This window comes from Toxorhynchites rutilus, chromosome 1, assembly GCF_029784135.1.
Source record: "Toxorhynchites rutilus septentrionalis strain SRP chromosome 1, ASM2978413v1, whole genome shotgun sequence".
Classification (NCBI taxonomy): domain Eukaryota; kingdom Metazoa; phylum Arthropoda; class Insecta; order Diptera; family Culicidae; genus Toxorhynchites; species Toxorhynchites rutilus.
In genome coordinates, this window is record NC_073744.1 from 16,157,250 (window position 1) to 16,177,013 (window position 19,764).

At 38.5% G+C, this 19,764-nt stretch overlaps 1 protein-coding gene and 6 non-coding genes across 10 annotated transcripts in view; 3 read left to right on the forward strand and 4 right to left on the reverse strand.

Annotated features, from left to right (window-relative positions):
* The window catches only part of LOC129775128 (polypyrimidine tract-binding protein 2), a 658,886-nt gene that overhangs the window by 68,623 nt on the left and 570,499 nt on the right, over positions 1–19,764 (forward strand). The gene's annotated exons all lie outside the window — the stretch shown is intronic.
* On the reverse strand, positions 5,467–5,538 carry Trnag-ucc (transfer RNA glycine (anticodon UCC)). The gene has a single exon. It is a non-coding gene; the product is annotated as a tRNA-Gly (tRNA).
* On the forward strand, positions 7,464–7,535 carry Trnag-ucc (transfer RNA glycine (anticodon UCC)). Its single transcript has one exon. It is a non-coding gene; the product is annotated as a tRNA-Gly (tRNA).
* Positions 10,311–10,383, reverse strand: Trnak-cuu (transfer RNA lysine (anticodon CUU)). Its single transcript has one exon. It is a non-coding gene; the product is annotated as a tRNA-Lys (tRNA).
* Trnai-aau (transfer RNA isoleucine (anticodon AAU)) lies at positions 14,041–14,114 on the reverse strand. Its single transcript has one exon. It is a non-coding gene; the product is annotated as a tRNA-Ile (tRNA).
* On the forward strand, positions 14,595–14,725 carry Trnal-caa (transfer RNA leucine (anticodon CAA)). Its single transcript has 2 exons — positions 14,595–14,632; positions 14,681–14,725. It is a non-coding gene; the product is annotated as a tRNA-Leu (tRNA).
* On the reverse strand, positions 14,823–14,895 carry Trnak-uuu (transfer RNA lysine (anticodon UUU)). The gene has a single exon. It is a non-coding gene; the product is annotated as a tRNA-Lys (tRNA).

Genomic DNA, 19,764 nt, shown 5'->3' on the forward strand with positions numbered 1-19,764 from the left:
ATAATGTTAACCACCTCGAAAAAACACTCTATGCCGAATTTCAGCTTAATCGAACTTAAGAGAAAGTGGCACAAAGCGGTCAAAGTTTGAGTTTTTCGAAAATCGAGAAATCACCCAAGGGTAAAGGAAAACGAGGTTTTAGAAAAAAAATTTGGATGCCAAATGTCTTAAAATTGCATGAAACGTCGAGATCTAGTGTCATTAAAAAAAAATTTTTGGTAAACAATCGGCATTCTGGGCAGGCTTCCGGAAATCTCATGCCTACACCTATGCGACAGTGAACTATGAGACTGGTTGTCACATTTCTCTCAGACCGCCAAGCGCATCACAAGCTAGATTGACGAGACACTGTTTTTGTGAGAGCGATATGTCGCATGCTCATATTTTTGTTATGAGTCTCACAGCTTGTCGTCTCGTCTCATATCTGTCAAAATGAATACATGTAGATTTCGGTGAGATAAACATGTGAGACGTCTCAATGCGACATCTCAATGCGATATCTCACAGATAAATACAAAGCAACGCCTCTGTGTAGCTTCGATATGACTGACTGAAGATGAAATTTTTTGAAAAGAGCGTAAGTCATTCCATATTTTTTACACCGTAAGAATGTACACACACTTCTTTGTATTTTTTACTGGACTCTAATTGAACACAACGCGCATCAAATGAATACCAATTCGTGCGTCACAAACTTATTCCGTATAGTTAGCTAAATCTTACTTCTATCAACAATGAGAATGTGCGCTTTATAAACCAGACACTGTTTGTTATTATTCGTTCAATTGAAAATCGGAAAAATCGACATACAACATTGCAATTTTCTCCCATATGATCCCAGCCTCCAACTGAACGATCAATATTGGTAGTTGAATCATGGTACAACAGTCACACGAAATATGCCTTTTTCAAAATTCACTTTGACAGACTTTGTTTGTTGTTGTTACTGTGCAGTGAAATTTTATCATCTCGTGCATATTTGCAAAGTTTTCAAAGGATGTCTTTGAATAATAACGTAAGAGACGAGGATTTATTCGAAATAAATCATGCGGGGAAGGAAGCGACCTGTAGAACATGCGGGAAGAAAATAACGGACCTGAGAAAATTCAGCTACCAGCGTCACTACAGGCTTGTGCACAAACAACTCGCGGTCGAATTGCAGCTTCGTCAAGAGGATGATATTCCCGATTTTCAACCTCCACCCACTAAGGTGCCGAAGATTCCGATCCGTATGACTCAGCACACGTATATGTGGTCCATGACAGAACTAGTAACTGCGAACAGTTTACCATTAAACTTATTTCGGTATCCGGCATTCCAAAGAATCGCCCGGCCACTCGAAGAAGGTAAGTATTAGTCATCCGCATTATTTAGGGTGACCTAAAAAATGACCTCCCCTTTCCTCTGTGTTCCCATAAGGTTTTCCATGCAAACTTCAATACGACGGAGGGAAGGATAACTTTAAGGGCGGCATGTGGAACAAGTGACCCCAAGAGGGTGGAGGGGGGGGTAGTAATTTTTTAGATCACTCTAATCTGCAAATTGGTCATTTGAAGTTTACCAATTGGATCGTGAATGTGTGTCCATTTCATAACGAAATCCATGGATGGCAAAATGGTGTGCCTAAAAATTGACACAGCAACACGAATGGATCGTGATTTCTTAGGAGTCAACGTGCAGTACCCGGAGAATAAAGTAATACAGATTCGAACATTGAATGTTTTAGAGAATGTTTTAGACAGGCACACAGCTGAAAATCTCACTGCTGAAATCTTAGGAGTGTTGGATCCATTCGGGATTGACATTCGACGTTTGTTGTGCGTTACGACTGACAATGCGAGCAACGTTTGTGCCACCGTAAAGCGATTGAAAATGCACCAAGAACTTGCTATGAACGATATCGAAGCCATTCTGAAATACGACAGTAACGATAGATCGTTGCAAGGAGAACGTGATGGTGACATCGAGAATGAAGATGATGACGAAGAAGACAGCGATGCGGTTGATGAAGATGAAAACGGTTCTCCCGTATCTGCACGGGTTAAGTTAGTGGAAGGGATTCTACAAGGCGTTAGATGTGCAGAGCACACCCTTCAGTTGGCTGTTTCGGATACCTTGAAAACTGTACAGGGTTCGTTATCGGACATTCGTAGTTCTGTGAAACAGTTACGCAAGCAACCATACAAGAACATGTTTACTATGAGTAAGCATTGCAAACCGAAACTCGATTGCCCAACGAGATGGAACAGCACTTACATTATGGTGCAATCACTTTCAAAGGAGAAAGAGTTTATAGTTTCGCTGAACGATTATGAAGACAATCCCATCATCAGCGCCCACGAATGGGATTTTGTTGAATTGTTTCTTCTCGTTTTCAAACCAGTAGCTGAGGCTACAATAAAGCTACAGCATTCGCAGGTGACCTTTGGAGATCTTTTTTTGATATGGGAAAGATGTTCATTTGCGTTGAAATCGATGAAAAGTGAATTAGCTGCTACGCTTTTATCAAACATGGACAAGAGACTTCCCATGTTAACGACCAACAAAGCTTTCCTTGCAGCAATTTTCGTTGACCAAAGGATCAACTTCAGGAATAGTCCTTTCATAACTAACCAACAGAGAGATATAGCTTTGGTAAGTATAAAATTAGAAGTCGAGTCCAGCGTTTGATTATTTTTCGAAAGTAGGGTAGCATGGGGTAATACGCGCCACGGGGTAGTATGACCGTCAGCGTTCAATTTTGTGGTCTTCCTAGCTCTTCCAGAGTATTTTCACTCAAAATCGGAAGAAGCCTTGCTGTACTTCAGTTATGCATGTTGTTTGTGTTCATTCGACTATTACAACCATACGCAAAAAGGCTCGTGGTCACATTACCCCACCGTACCCTACATACTTCCAAAATAGACAAATCGGCTGTCACTTTACTCTGTTCGACCTCTGCTCACCTTACACGACTCCTAATCTTTTAATGTATTCCAACAGGATTTCTTGAAACAAACTAGGTCCAAATTGCGAGAACTATCCGGAATCACTCCGGTAGCATCAACATCCCAACACCGTGGTGGTGTTGTAAATGATGCTTTTGAGGCATATTTGCAATCCTTAGACGATGCTACCAATAATACAGAGGAATCTGAAATTATTGACGAGCTCAATAGCTTGTCTCGACTACCAAGGCTAAAGCTGCAAACTAAGGATGGAAATGAAGAGACAATTTTGGAATGGTGGTTCAAAACTAAAGCCTCTAAGCCAAATTTGTTTGCCTTAGTTTCGACTATCCTGGCAATGCCGTGCAATCAAGTCAGCGTGGAACGTACTTTCAGTTCTTTGCCTATCATTCTCACAAAGTACAGAGTACAACTGAAGGAAGAGACACTGAACAATATTCTGTTCATTCGTCTAAACTCCGACCTGTTGAAGAAGGTAGATTATACGATGGTTTACGTACTCTGATAAGAAACCTCAAAAGCAATATTACAACAAGTATCGGCAGTATCTTCAAGCAACATTTGCTTTTGATAAGAAAGTTAATAGAAATTTTATAAAAATATTTAGAGGAGTGAGCGGTGAATGGGAATACGTGAGCGGTGGTTGGCGACCTTACGGTACATTGAAAAATTTATCAAACGAAGCTAACTTGATTTTGTCAGTATTAGCTAGTACATATTAGTATACTTCTTACTCTCGATTTCCAGGGTCAAGCAAAACATAAAATGTGCATTGTTTTTCTTAACTATGGGGGGGGGGTACAATTGTAATTTCACAACATAACATGTGTGGCCTACTACGTTCGAACCAGATTAAGTTCCAACAATGACACCGACACATTTTCTAGTACAGAATGTGGATATCTACAGATTGTATAAGTTGAGGAGTTTTTTTTTTGCTGACATTAGAAAATCATAAGATCTTTTACGAGGTATACTGCACATAAACGTATGTCAGTCTCATTAACATAGGAAATCACAGCAAACACATGAATGTTATACTTTTGTTGGCACTAAATGTTTTAGACTTTGAGCAGTATCCCTAGCAGTATCAGGTTGAGAAATGCCACATTTTTTGTTTAATAGCAGTTTTTGTAGCAAGATATGATATACGATACTTAATAAACATAAAACCGCGGACAAGAATAGTGATTTGAATTAACCAAGTCTGTCAAGCTCAGATGCACGAATATGTACATGAGATGATCTCGTGAGATAGTCTCATGTACTTCGTCTCATGAGATGTCGCATGCGATCCAATAGCATGAAACTCTTTTCGTTGAAAATTGTATTGTGCCATATAGTCGCATGTCGCATAGATTTTATGAGTAGGTGAGATGTGACATGTAGGAAGATCGTGATACAGAGAGAAATGCATCTCATGTGTACAGCTCTTCCATGTATGTGAGATTGTTGCTCGTGCGTCACTTAGCCAACGGTACGTGCACTGGAAGCCTGATTCTGGGACATAGTTTTTTTTCGGAATACGAAACGAAAAGTATGGTTTTGGGTGCCAATAAAAAAAAGTTATCTCGATTTTTCACTCGGAACTTGCTACGAAATGTTCATTTGCACGATAATATACCCTATGCAAAATATTAGCTCATTCGGGCTTCATTTACTGGTGTCAAAAACGTTAAAATTTGAATTTTTTTTGAAAAAGTCCCAGAATGCCGATTTTTGATCAAAAATTTTTTTTTCGAGATGACACTAGATCTTGATGTTTCATGCAATTTTAAGCTTTTAAGATATTAAAGTTTTTATTATTAAATTCACTGTTTGAATTTAATGTTAAATTTTTAATTTTTTTAATGGTGTATTTTAAATGTTATTTTTCCTAAATAGTTTAATAATACCACAACAACTTCCCGATACATTATATTTTTATCAAAAATTTTCGATTTTCAGTTACATTAGAAAAAAAATAGAATGTTTATATACAATATGAAAAAAATAATAATGTTTCTGCATACACCCTTATAAAAAAATATTCGTAATTGAAATTGGTCATATATTGGTCATGAAAATTGTAAATTGTGATTCTGGGTAGTTGTCAGCTTATGTACAATGTTTCAAGAAAACCGGAAATGAAAGCGTCAACGATCGGCCACCTTGGTGTGGAATTGCTCCATACATTTACGTAAAAAAAGTGGATGATGTCAGTAGCGACAAGTCCCATCCACCCCCGACCCCCCCCCCCCCTTGCTGCAAGTGGTAGAGAGTGCCTGCGGTGTATTTACTTACTGCAGATATATTCAAAATCAACATGCAAGAAATGTCTCAACGTAATCCAACGGCAACTATGCGGTCGTGTCTCGTACACAACTCTTTGACTTTTTCAATCGTTAGCAATGTTCGAATCATCGGAACGTGTCTATTACATTGTATTCTGATGATTTAGTGGCCATTGTTCTTTTTGAAATCAGTTGTTGATCCAAACCATTCGGTGGTAATTTATAGTCACATCAAAAAAGCATCCTGCGTCGGCCGGGAATCGAACCCGGATCAACTGCTTGGAAGGCAACTATGCTGACCATTACACCACCGACGCCTGGAGAATGGGTTTTGCTTCCATGAAAAAATAATCTTCGTTTTCCAGTCGCCACCGCCACTTCCAGCAAACAATATGATGATGATGATGATGATGTACTTGATCTTCGCTAATAACGTTTGTTTTCTCCTACTCCGCCGAATTTGTCCCTCGCGTTCACAAACACTTCACAGACTCACAAGTGTCGCTTATCAATCTGTGTTTAGATTCCATTACTCTTCGGGTTCCAGCTGTAGAAAGGCAAATATGGGGCCGCATATCATACCCACACGCGTCCGGAGCAACATTGTTTATCTTCCGACTGCCAGGTATTTGCTTTTTCGACAGGTAAAATTGAATTAAAAACCTTTCATATTTTTTTTTGTTTTTGTTTTTTTTTTATCTCTGGATTTGGTTCACATGCCAGTCCCATTCTTCCACACTGACGGGCGCTCGCTTGGTACGGACGCGATGAAAGCTCCCATAAATATTTACCCACACCCCTCCCTTCCCCTCCAATACCGCCGGCGCTCGGTTTTCGTTTGTTTCTAAACCTTTGATATTAGATTGGAAGTTTTCTAGAAGGCCAAGCGGCGAAAGTAACAAAATAAAAATGCACGCTTTATTTGCTTTCGATAGATAGAGCGACGGGGGGAGGGGCCGGCGAATCGTTTTTTTTTCTCTCTCTCTGATGCTGCCCTTATGGCGAAGGAGAATTCACTGTACTTGTTTTGAACTCGTTGAAACTCAGCTTTGAGCCTCCTTCCTACTTCCCTCCTATTCACACACCCACAAGTATCCTCCCGAAGGCGCAAGGGATGAAATTGAATCAAAAGCGCGTTTCTCGCTCGAGCTGTTCGAGCTTTGCGTTCATGATACAACAAATGTTGTTTGTACTTGTTGATGCGCTATGCTGTACTATCGTTATTTTGGTCTGTTGTACGAATTCCACTACCCCAATTGCAGGCAATTTGCTCCTCTTACATTGGAGTAACGAAAAACCGTGCGAATGAGAGAGACAGAGAGAGAGAAACACACGAAATCAAAACAAAAATGTGTTACAATCATTTGATATATGAGCTTCTGCGCAGAGCTCTGAGCCGAGTAACAGAAAGTTGTACAGAATCAGAGAAACATCGGAAATAAATCATATTGCGGTGATGAACTCAACAAAATTCAAAATTCCTGCTTTTCTGTTTAATATTTTCTATAATGAGAATGCTTTCATGTTGAATGAATAGCGAAAGTAACCTGTGTCCTGGGAGATTTGGAAATTGAAAAATCACCTCGGATCCTCGGCAGAGACCTCTATCTCCGCCTCTGCGCCCCCCACCCGATTTCCCGATAGATGTTTTCGTTGGTTGCAAAATAAATACTTACTTATTGTATAACCGTTTGGCAGCTCCTTCCGCTGGAGGAGAACCACCATACACAACGGATCGAAATTTAAAACCAACAGAATCTCCTCTCCAATGTTTTCGGAGCAGCCTCGATGAGAACCGACTTTCCAATTTGCTTCTTTTTTTTGTGGTTCCTATTTTTGTCGGTGCTGTTGAGTTTGTTCTAATCTAACCAACCGTCGTTCCCCGGACATTGGATTACCTGTTTTCCCATCCGAGGTTATTCTTTTTTTTATTTTTCGTATGTTTCACCCAACTTTCCCTGGAAAAGTCTAATATTTGCTTTTCATTGTTTCTGTTCTTGTGTGAACGGAGAAACAACGCGATTTCCGCTGGAGGAAGAAGGGGGTGAACGGTTTGTGGTTTGTGGGCAAGGAAACATCACCTCAGCAACGTTAATAACTCGTTTCTCTGGCGAATTGTGTTTTTTGTTGTTGTAGCAAACATGATTCCAGTAAGTAAACGTTACATCACTTAGTAAGAGTCTGGTAATGTGACTAATGTTTATTCCCGCGTCAATGAAGAGGATGGTATTTTTTCCGGCTGGCGTCGGTGGTGTAATGGTCAGCATAGTTGCCTTCCAAGCAGTTGATCCGGGTTCGATTCCCGGCCGACGCAGGATATTTTTTAAGATGTTTTCGTGGTTTCATAAAACCAGCTTCGCGAGAACAATACACAAGCAGGAGGGCATATGTAGAAAGTTGTGCCCAATGCATGTAGTATGCTTTGCGGAGATTATTCTTCTCCGAAGACACACAGCTGTCACCCTACACTATATTCAGTCCAAAACCATCACCCGTATGAGGAAATCCAAATTAAATCGTCCTAAAAATGCTGATTTTGAAAACATGTATTTTTGATTCGAATGAAAGTGTGTATTCCGTTTGGGTTGGAGTAAATGTGAATTTTCCACAGCAATTGGGATTTTTTGACTACAGTGAGCTTCTTGAAAAGGGCGTATCGATTTTAGTAAGAGAATTTTTCGATAATTTTAATTATCTAAAATACATATAAATACATAATTTTTTTATTTTTCATATAAAATAGAAGTCATGCAGAAAATTTAAAAAATGAGTCCAAGATGGTAAAACTATTTTTGACGAACTTTGTGGAACATCGACTTTTGACGAATTTCATGCCAACTGGACTGGCCGTTGGCAGCACCATCTCAGATAGCAGTGAAACGTTGTGGGTGTGAAGACATGGTTCATTTGAGTAACTTTGCACGCTTGAAATATTCGAAAAAGAAATAGACTACTTTTTGGAAAAAGCCAAAAAAATTTCTTATTTTTTACAAAAAATTATGACTTGAAAACTGCGATACCTAAAAAATTCTGGTCAAAGGATGAAATGTAGGAAAAAAATTATTTAAATTTTCACAAAAAAGTATAAAATTTTTTTTGGAAAAAAATTTTCTGTAAAAAAATTGAATTGAAAAATTAAAGTTCATTTTTCTCAAAAACGTATTTTTTTCAAAATTCCCAAAAAAATTTATATCTATTCATATCCCTCACAATTTTCAACAAGTCGTCCATACATTGGAAGATGGGCACTTTTACAGGGAAAAAGTTTTCCTAACAACAACTTTTTCATGTTTTCTTTGAAAAAATTACAACTGATCCTAATTTTGTTTGAAGTCAGGATAGCGATATAGTGTTTTCGACAAAGTTTTAGATCTTATTGAAATATGAACTTTTGTCGAAGACGTCAACTTTCTATCTTTTATAGTTTTTGGAATATAAGCCATTTGTGTATGAAGACTCTTGAAAAAAATAATGTTTTGCCCGTAACATTTTTGAGTGTGAATTCTCATGTTCTTGACATGTTTCTAAATAGAAAAAAAAGTTAGCAGACCATGTAAATTACGATAATTTATACATAATGCTACGAATGAAACATCAACAGTATTTTTTCGAAGAAAAACATGAAAAAGTTTTTGATCGAAAAACGTTTTCCATGAAAATGAGCCCGTCTTTTGATGTATGGGTGACTTGTTGGAAATTCTTATTTCAGAATTTTCAAATTGCATGTTTGCATGAAAAATGAATTTTAATAATCAGAATATTTTTTTTCAATTAAATATTTTTCCAAAAAAATGTTTGATATTTTTTATGAAACATAAATAATATCCTTGGAAGCACGTTTGACAGAAACTACTCCACCAATGATAACCTCTTTTGTAAGGGTGAAATTCTCCCACTCTTACAATTCAATATCCTTGGAAGCTTCGAGGCATCTGAAATAGATGGAAAATAAGTCCCAATAACCTTCAACTAACTGGAAAGCAAACCGGGATTTTTTTTCGGAAGTGAATCAAAATGGAATTAAATTGGCAACTATATTCTAGATTCTCGCTCCTAGTGATAAAAGTCTGAAGTGATCGGTCTTAAAAAGAACGAATGTGAAATTGAGATGTGTTTGGAAATCCTCGAGAATATTTTTAAGAGTGACATTATTCCATTTTTGTAGATAAATTTAACATTTTGAAGGATAATATTTTGATGAAATTTCATATAATGTTTTAAATGCTTCACCATTTCTGGATTCCAATTATTTCGAAAGGTGAAGCGATTGGAAGTGTTTGATATTCATTCAAACCTTCTTGTTCATACGAGTGTGATCTACTATATCGATTATGTTAAAAATCGCAACACCAATAGAAAAAAAACTAGAAGTGGGTTATATCTGTGATATAACCGCAAGGTAGAAGTAGGACTACCGTTGGCTTGGCAATCAATTAGTATATATAATAATATATGGAAATAAGAATTGAAAAAGAACGCATGCTTGTTCTGGGTATTTCAAAAACCATCAGCCCTTTTCAGGGTCTCCAAAACTTTCTAGTTATTTCTAAAATTCGATACATTCTAAAATAATATCCGAAGTGAGAAACAAGTGTATCGAATAACATAATTTAGCAGTCCTACGTCAACGAAGCGGTTGTATCTTAAACATAACTTCCTACAATTTTTCATACAAGGAGGAATCTAGGAAACAGAAAAAAACAATTGACTGGAGATGCGGGGCATCGATCCCCGTACCTCTCACATGCTAAGCGAGCGCTCTACCATCTGAGCTACATCCCCATTGTGATTGTATTTGAACCCCAAGCATTTAGTGGAACTTTAAAGTTCGCCAGACAATGGAGGACGAATCAACTGAATCAATTGTATTTAGTATATCATAATTCCTTTCAAGGTCGATACATTTATTCCGAAAAGCTTTCTATTCCGATTTTATATTTTTCTATATATTTAGCATGTTTCAATGCATTTATTTTTATTTTGACTCAAATATGATTTACTTAGGGAAGCAGTTTCCAATTTCAAAAAGATTTTTTTCTCCATTACCAGGGTCACAGATTTGATATTTTGAAAATCAAAAAAGATTATCCGCCCAACGTGGGGCTCGAACCCACGACCCTGAGATTAAGAGTCTCATGCTCTACCGACTGAGCTAGCCGGGCAAGTTGGCTTAGTCTTGTCAGCTCATTGTCAAATTCTGAAACGACACGAGCTTGAGCTTGAGATTGAGAAATAGTTCGGGTCGATGACCCAAACACCACAATTAATTATTCGTTGTGATATCATCTGAACAAAGAAGTTCATGTCACTGATAATATCATGACAAAATGTAGGAGATGTTCTACTGATATCGGATGATTACGTCCTTCATTCCTTCATTCCTTCATTCCTTCATTCCTTCATTCCTTCATTCCTTCATTCCTTCCTTCCTTCATTCCTTCCTTCCTTCCTTCATTCCTTCATTCCTTTATTACTTCATTCCTTCATTCCTTTATTACTTCATTCCTTCATTCCTTCATTCCTTCATTCCTTCATTCCTTCATTCCTTCATTCCTTCATTCCTTCATTCCTTCATTCCTTCATTCCTTCATTCCTTCATTCCTTCATTCCTTCATTCCTTCATTCCTTCATTCCTTCATTCCTTCATTCCTTCATTCCTTCATTCCTTCATTCCTTCATTCCTTCATTCCTTCATTCCTTCATTCCTTCATTCTTCCATTCCTTCATTTCTTCATTCCTTCATTCATTCATTCAATGGTTTTTTTTTTCTAATAATGCTTCAATAATTTGTTTGGAATGGAACTTCTCCAAATTACTGGATTGATCAGCGTAGTCTCCAGACGTCCTACAGAAAATTTGCGGAAACTGTGAAAAACAAGGCTGCAAAACACTGTCCGAAAAACAAAACAAATTTTTGGGAAGTCTTACAGAAAACATGAAATGCTAAGCAATTTCTACTTGTAAAAAAATGGTGGCAAGCTATCTACAAAGATTAACCCTTTGCAGTCGTATTAACCCTTGAAGTACGGAGTGGGGAACTTTAGGTCCCCAAGATTAGTTTTTCTTTAATAACTTCGTAAATATTTTTTTTTCTCTCTTTTGGCGTGGGTTGGTGTCATCCGCCTTTTATTTTTCTGTTTTCAAAATTTTTATACAATGTGCAGCAGGGTGGCAATTCAACCAGGAAATAGCCAGATTTTTTTTCACTTGCAAAAACCAGGAATTTTTATTGAAAACCAGGAAAAATCAGATGGATTAATATTTTTAATTATTATTAAAATGTAGTGCACCTGTATGTTTTATAAACATTGATCATCAATCATAAAGTTAACGGAGTTAACGGAGGACTTGAGTCCCGTCTGTAGTCAGAGTCTCTAGTCGGCGTAAGTTTGATTTACCATCTTCTCACAAACACAACCATAAAAAATCACACCACTTCATTTATAATTCAGGCTATTGAAAAACTCTAGTATTAAAAAATCAATCACTAAAAATAATAAAAATAATGAGATGCAACGAAAATCTCAGTCGCGGGTACTGTACTTTGTCTATTTCCACTGAAACGCAGAATACAGAGACGTGTCAGATACATGGGCAGTCTTCCTCAGCGAATGGTAGACCTCATCCCATAAAACGATACATTCTGGGAGAAAATATGACGAATGCAAAGCTAATATGGGTACTGAAAACTTTGTCATCAAACAGTCCTGCCCGCACCGGAAGCTCTAGTGCTAAGCTCTTTCCGCATATGTTTCCGGACAATGAAATAACACCAAAGATGCAGCTCAGCAGAATTAAATTAGCGACCTGATCACATACGGTATTGCGCAATACTTTTCGAATGGCATCCTTCGTTTATTCGTTACTCAAAAGCAACAGATGGATGTTAGCCTCTGTTATTGGAATGAAACGAAGTGCACGGTTGAATCCAGGTACATTGGCTTAGCTTTTCTAAGCTCAACGCGTGCACAAGACTTGACCGACAGATTGAAAAATTGTTTTGACCTAGTTTGTTGAAGAAAGCGGGTCAACTCAGCATGGACGGTCGCCATGTGAATTGGAAAATGAATGTGAATGGAACGAAAATCCGAGGCGGCAAAACTACGAGCTCACGAATATAGGTATCTGCGGTTTGTATGTTGTGTACAATTCATTCAAAGAAGGAATGAACAAGGCTAGTTGGAAAATCGATGAATTCCTTCAGCGCTTGTACGGCCTGTTTAACAACGTTTCATTAAGACGTGCGGAGTACTCTTCAACTACTGAGTCGGCAAAGGTCCCTCTGAAGTTTTGCGGAGTAAGATGGATCTAAAACCAACCGGTGACAGAAAGAGCCCTGGACATGCTACCGTACCTTGAAACCTACATAGCCGCAGTATAAGATCAAAAGAAACGTAAGTACAACGATACAAATCCAGATTTCCATAGGGGCATTGCTACTGTTTTCACAGCCAGTACCTTTAGAGTAGTTACAGAGGCTATTGAGGATAAATTGCTGGGGACTAAAGTAAGCTGTTTCTTAACATCAGCTTCTACAGTTCAATCATTTTTGACGAGCTTTCAGAGTGAAGAGTCTTTGGCATCTTTCCTTTACTCCGAACTAACATTTCTAGTATCGATCCAGCAGTTATTGCAAACTATCCTGATGTTACAAAAAAACGCATGAATTTCGCTCTTGAACATTTCGTGTAGAAAAATAGAATCAGTGGTACCGTGCTGGTCAAAATTAAACAAGAATTCGTCGAGTTTTGCGAGGGTTCGTGCGATAAACTAAAAACTATCGCCGAAAAGAAGAATGTTTGGACATCTTGTGGGTGAAGAAATTCATAGGCGCAGCGGGAAAAGAATATACAAACTTGATGGATCATTCTGTCGATCTTGGATGCTGGTGGAGTTTCAAAAGTATATTCTTGTTCTATGACAATCTTCAACAGAGAAAAAACATGAATTCAACTTGTTTTGCAAACTTGTAGAAAGTTTGTAAAAAAATCCATTGAAATTTCACATCTCACCCTCAGCTCACATTTCTCTCTTATACTCCCCCAGAGCAGATTACGGTAATTAGTGCTTCTAACGGAGCTTAGCGCTTATGACGGAAATTAGTGCCGCACCTTATCACGATTTTTACGTGGATTTTAGGTGTTGGGTAACGGGGAGCTCTCCGGGCGGTACAACGGGACGGGATTTTTACGGGCAGCGATTCATGGACGTCTTTCCCTGTCTACTTAGCTCTGGACGGTCCAACAGTGGTACTGCACGTGCATCGACAGTAGAGTGTACAAATCACAGGGGAATCTTCTAGCAACAGCAAATGACCTCATTCGTGAGGAAAACCGAACTATAGCTACCATTAACCAATGAAATTGCAGGAAAAAACTACGGGTTTCCGGAGCAACACTCAACTTTTTACTTTCGTTTTATGTAAGGATAGTCCCATTCGATATCTATCATTAGGTGACATGGTTTTTTACGCGAATTTTCCAATTATCGCGGTTTTTACGCGGATTTTCGAATTAACGCGGTTTTTTTACGAGGTACGTATCCCCCGCGTAAAAAAAACCTGGGTGTACCAGGAAGTCGCTGACCTAAAGAACTATCGATTGTGTGTTTGTTCCTCTTTTGAACAGCGTGTCGCAAAAGTAATATCACAGCTTCCAGCATATAGATTTGGTACCCAAATTGGAAAAAATGACTTACACTAACTGAGTATTTATTATTTTGGGCGTCACTGTATTATGACGCCTCGGAAACAGTTTAAAGAAGATTTATTGTTATTGCTTTAAAAATTAAATTACATCATTGTGAAAAAAAAGCTGAGCTGGCTCCAGAGAGGATCGAACTCACGACCTTCGCGTTATTAGCACGACGCTCTAACCAGCTGAGCTATGGAGCCACTTGATCATTTCTTTCGTTCACCATAATCTTGCTTTTAGCTCAAATGCAGTTGACAGCTTTCACTATTGATTCAAAATCCATAATCAAACCCCTGACCCACGTCAAAAAGTAATGAAGCCCCATTATGAAGCCAATTCACATTCCATCGTTTCTTGTTATGTAAGTAAAGCGGTCAAGGTGAACGTCTCGTTTCGTGCATCTTCACTCACCAATCCCAGAATGCCACTTGATTGTTGGTCCCTCTCTTCCTCTTTTCATCGATAAATCATAACGCAAGTCTCAAGGCGGTGGCCTCTTGACACCTCATTGCCAGCAGCGCATCAGCGCGGGAACTGCGCAAGGCATGATCACTTTATTTAACATAACATCACGCACGCGTCCCACACGCTTAGCTCTGATCATCGACTTGCGTTCGTAAGGTGGTGGGAATGGAAGCGAGCGAAACCCCTTCGTCAGCCAGCGAGCATTCCCTACACATGTCAGGATGGCCGAGCGGTCTAAGGCGCCAGACTCAAGAGTGAAATCTTGCTGGGTTGTTGTAACGCCCAGTCCCTGTTGTGAGCGTTCTGGTCCTCTCTGAGGGCGTGGGTTCGAATCCCACTTCTGACAGAATTTTTTTTATTTGTTCTGCCACATTTATTCTGTAATGTGGTATTCTAAATTAGAAGATTTGCAAAAAAAAGGCGTCGAAAAAAAAGGATTAGCCCGCCCGAATAGGGACTTGAACCCTAGACCGTTGGATTAAAAGTCCAACGCTCTACCGACTGAGCTACCCGGGCTCTGTGTGTTAAGCGGTTTCTGGAGTGCTTCAGGTTCTACCGCTTGGTATTGCAACCTCAATGGCAAAGCTTAAACTAAATAGGTACACACACGAAAAGAAAATCTATCGGAAGAGAACGGATACGAGTATAGGAGAAAAAATACAAAACCATTATTGGTCCGCATTTCTACTCCGCTGCATATTTTAGTATTGATCGTGGCAATTTCCAGGACAACCATATCGAGGTACAATTTAATTTATACCCGCAGAACACAACCTTTTTTTGTATATCCAAATGTGCTATAGATGGCAATTACCGCTGCAGCAGCAGCAGCACTGGTTACAATATATTGTGTCATCGAAAAAATAAGACCTTGGCTTGTTGGTTGATGAATTGTTTGTTTTTGTTTGCCTCCACCACTGCGCTCCCAACATTTGATTATATACACATAAAAAAATTAAACACAATATAACCGAGAGCATCAAAGCGGGGAAATCAAATTCAACTAATTAATTGGATCCGCCGTCAAACCGTCCGTCACAGTAGCGGCGGGAAAAAAGGAAACGCTGCCGAAGTTTCGCCTATCATATTCTCAAATGTGGAGCGCCGTTTTGGGGTTCGCAGGCACACAACCGCTCCACCATTTTGTGTCCCCCGAAGGGATCGGGAACGCAAGAAAAAAGAAGGTTGAGAAGCTTTTTGTTGACATGTGGTTGACAACATTTCCATGCGTGGGACGCGGGGGCGCCTCGGTGATTGAAAATAAACATAACCAAATTGCATACGGTGCTGCGTACGGAAAGTGCGCTTATCCTAGAGCCGCTGCCCCCCCCCTTCCTTCCGCGACAAAAGCGGGTGCTCAGGTGCTTATTACCTTTGAGGTTACGTTAAAACCATTCTGGCCTAAAATGAGCTGTCTAATATTGTGCGGTAGACTATTTCCATGCATCGGAGACTTGGTGCTGTGTTCCGGCTTTCCGCCAATCTAACCTCGCGCTCGGTTGGTTGGAGCCATTCTATCGCGATGTCAACGATCTCGCGTCAGGACAAGCCGCCCGCCACCAAAAATTGGGGGCGGAAGCGGTGTGTGTGTGTTCGGTGGCGTGATTTTTATTGGTCTTCGAACGCATGCTTCCAACGGCAGCGGGTGTAGTTTTCTGTACATCAACTAGAACACAGTGAGCGGTTCATACCCAGGGTTGCCAATCATATTTTCCAAAAAACTGGAAAATAAACTGGAAGAAAACTGGATCCTGTAAAATCGTTTGGTTTTGATTTATCTAAAATGATTTCTTTTACCTATTCCAACGTTCGAGAAATAGAGTTTCCTTTGAAGCGTCGTGTAGTATTTTTATGTTGTTCATAAAATAGCGGAAAAAAAAGTCACTAGCTAACCATTCCAGCAGATCAAATTGACGTTTCCAACCACTCAAACATTACTGTGAAACAATATTTGAGTAGAGGTGTGCAAATCAGCTCATCATGATGAACAGCTCTGATCATATCAGCTCATCTAAATGAGCTGTTCTTTATGAACAGCTCTTCAGCTCAGTTGTCAGTGCCGACTTTCAATTTGGGTCCCAAACTCGATAGCCACGAAGCCAGTTTGAAAATGTTAAAATTCAAATGAAATTTTTCACACCATATTATTAATTACTTGAAACACGTATTCCAGACTATTATTTACAACAGACTCGGCGAGTACAACATTTCCGACATTTTTACTGAGGCTTTACATTACAATAGAAAGTTTTCTTCAAAAAAAAAAATCTTATGAGATTTTTGCACCGCCTGCAAACAAAGTGTTTTTCATTGAAATAGAATACTCATTTGATACACAGATGTTAATTTTCATTAATAATTTGAATTTTAAAAACGTGTTCATTCTGCCTGAGAGCCAATTATTATTTTTGGCGCCCCCTAAACTGGTAAACAAAGCCCAATTCCGTCAACGCGAATATAACTGTTGAAAAGACAAGGAACAAATGAAACTGAACTGATGTTATAACACGAAGAGCGAGAGACGGTCAGTTCATTTGAATCTTACAGCTCACACACTCTCTTCAATTCTACAGCTCTTTTCTCTCCTTCATCATCATCAAAGTGAGCTGAAGAGCTGTTTGATTTTTTTTGCGAGCTGTTCCGCGTCAACTCACTTCAAAGAGTCGATTCTTCGGAACAGCTCATGAGCGGATGGCACATCTCTATATTTGAGGAGATTTTCTTCTAGAACCCCTAGAAAATACGGTTTCATTTGGATAAAAGTTGAAAAATCTCGTATTCATTGCTCGACAATGTGATTAATTGAGGTGCATGATGACACGACTCCTGGTTATAGAGCACTGTTTCAAACCTAACCTCAATCCTCTGTTAGTTTCCTTCTAACTCGAATTTTGACATTTCTGTAGTGTTTCTTTTGACCATCTTCGTTGCTATCTTTTTAGCACTCACGAAGAATGTGGATTAGAAAAACTCTACCTGCGAATGACGGATCTCTATAGTAGCATGTCCAAAAAAGAACTTAAAACTATTGAGAGCCAGAGCAGAGGGTCCAAAGACCCTAAGGAGGACGGTTGTAATAGCTGTTATCCATCGCTATTATGTAAAGAAAGATATCTCTCCACAGTCGCAATTGAAGTTCGATACAAAGTAAGCGCGATTGATAACGGAACATATCACCGGGAATATTGGTTTTAGAGAAGCTCTTTCGGTTATCTTCTCAGTTTTCTTAAAGATTACTCTCCTCCTTCGATATTGAAGATGAATAACAGAATATATCGCCGTTCCGAATCGTTTTATAGTTCTTCCGGTTATCTTTTCAGGTTTCCCAAAGATAACTCTCCACCGTCGCGAATGGAGTTCTATTAAGTGTATACGCTATGAATAACATAAGATATCGTCGGGATGATTAATTTTAGAGGAGTTCTCTCGGTTACCTTCTAAGGTTTCCCACAGTTAATATTCCACCGTCGCAATTGGATTTCGATTGAGAAAGACGTGATGAACAATAGGATATATAGCCGGTCCAATTAATTGTACAGGTTTTCCTTTTCAGGTTACCTAAAGGTAATCTTTACCGCATGTTGTGACAAATGAGATTTTCAGAATGGTCGATTGATGTAAACTTCTTTCCGTTTCCGATTACTTGGGTTTCATATTCATATCAATTAAAGTCAATGGAGCTCATTGACCCTATGGTTTCCTGAACTTTAGAATGATTTGGGATACCTATAACACCTGATGTTCATGTAAACTCAAAGCCAGCATAGCACGCGGTCTCTGTGAACCATTTCGGAAGATTTCTTGTTATGAATCAAACACCAGTCGTGGTTCAAATGGTAGATCAATCGGGCTCAGAATGTTTTGGAGGACCTAGTACATGTAATGTTTATATAAACTCAAAGACAGTGTAGCACGTTGCTGCTTGGGTAGGCGTCAAACCGCATTGAATTCGTAAGAGTAAGCAGGAGAACAATAACACTGAGAGTGTGTAAGAAAAGAAAAAAATTCAAGATAAATACACATCGATCGAACGAAAAATGTCAAAAAACAAAATTGGTCAAGGAATAGGAGGGAGAATATTTATGCATTGAGAATTTATTTTACATAAAATTAGCAAAACTAAAGCACACATATAAAAAACTTGATAAAACGGGACAATCTTTTAAAAACTGAACTGTTTGACTGGATCGAGGAAAAACAACTGGAAGAATCCCGTTTAAACTGGAACATTGGCAACGCTGGTCATACCTTAAATCGTCGTGTGTTTCGGGGAATGATTTTTCATGAATGGTTCTCACAAAAACAATGTTATACCAGCTCGATAGGATGGAAACATATTGATTTTATTCGAAAATATATTTCTTTCGAGCTCTAAAAATAAATGTTTCATATTATTTCCGTAACATTTATAAATTTTGAAGAGAATTTTCCATGTACGCCTCAAGTTCTGACTAATCTTTTTTCATGACGTGACGTAAATATTGTAAATATTGGGTTGTCTGGAAGGATCGTGCCGTCATTCACAATGAACAAATTAGGATGCAGATTAAAAGTAAACCTCGGTTTATGACACGTGAACCAGCACCGTTTGTTAACATTTAGTGAAGTTTAGTTACGTAAATCTCTTCTATATGGATGGGTTTCATAGAATTTGACAGAAAAACATTTATTGGATCACATTGTCATCTGCAACTTTCTTTTATTTTTTTATTTAAATCGTTTATTTTTACAGGCTCAGTTACATAAGCTTAAAGGAGCCGAACTCCTTACTGTATTGTTACTAGTATATACACATTTTTCCTTAATTCTAATGTTAATAATATAGGAAACCGATTACTCGCGGTCGACTCGAGTTTAGAAGGGTGACATATTTTCTTCAGGAAAAGGAGGGGAAACAACTTGCTTTAGGAACACAAGAAAAAAAAATGTCATTTTTAGAAGCAAACTAGCTGACCCAGCGAACTTCGTCCCACCCAAAATTCTTCTTTGATATTATTTCTTTCGAACATTCACGTTTTCTTACCGAACGAACGTTTGTGGGTTCCATTTACTATAAATTTCCTATTGCTTCTACCAAAACTCACCACTATAATATAAGTTTATTTTCGGACATAATTTTCGCTCAAGATTCTTGATTCACTCGCAAATAACCTGTTGCTCCGTTATGTACATGTTATGTAATACATGTTCGATTCAGAAAAATGAATTTGCATTCATAATTTTTATTTTCCACCTGAGAATCATTTTCGTTTCACAATAACGGAACACGAAGCTTAATTCCGCAAACGCAAAATCCAATTGGGCTAACAACAATATCATTGTGGAACATATGGGAATTATTGTTTTTATCGAACTTTCTCTCAAAGCTTTCCACAAATTTTAAAA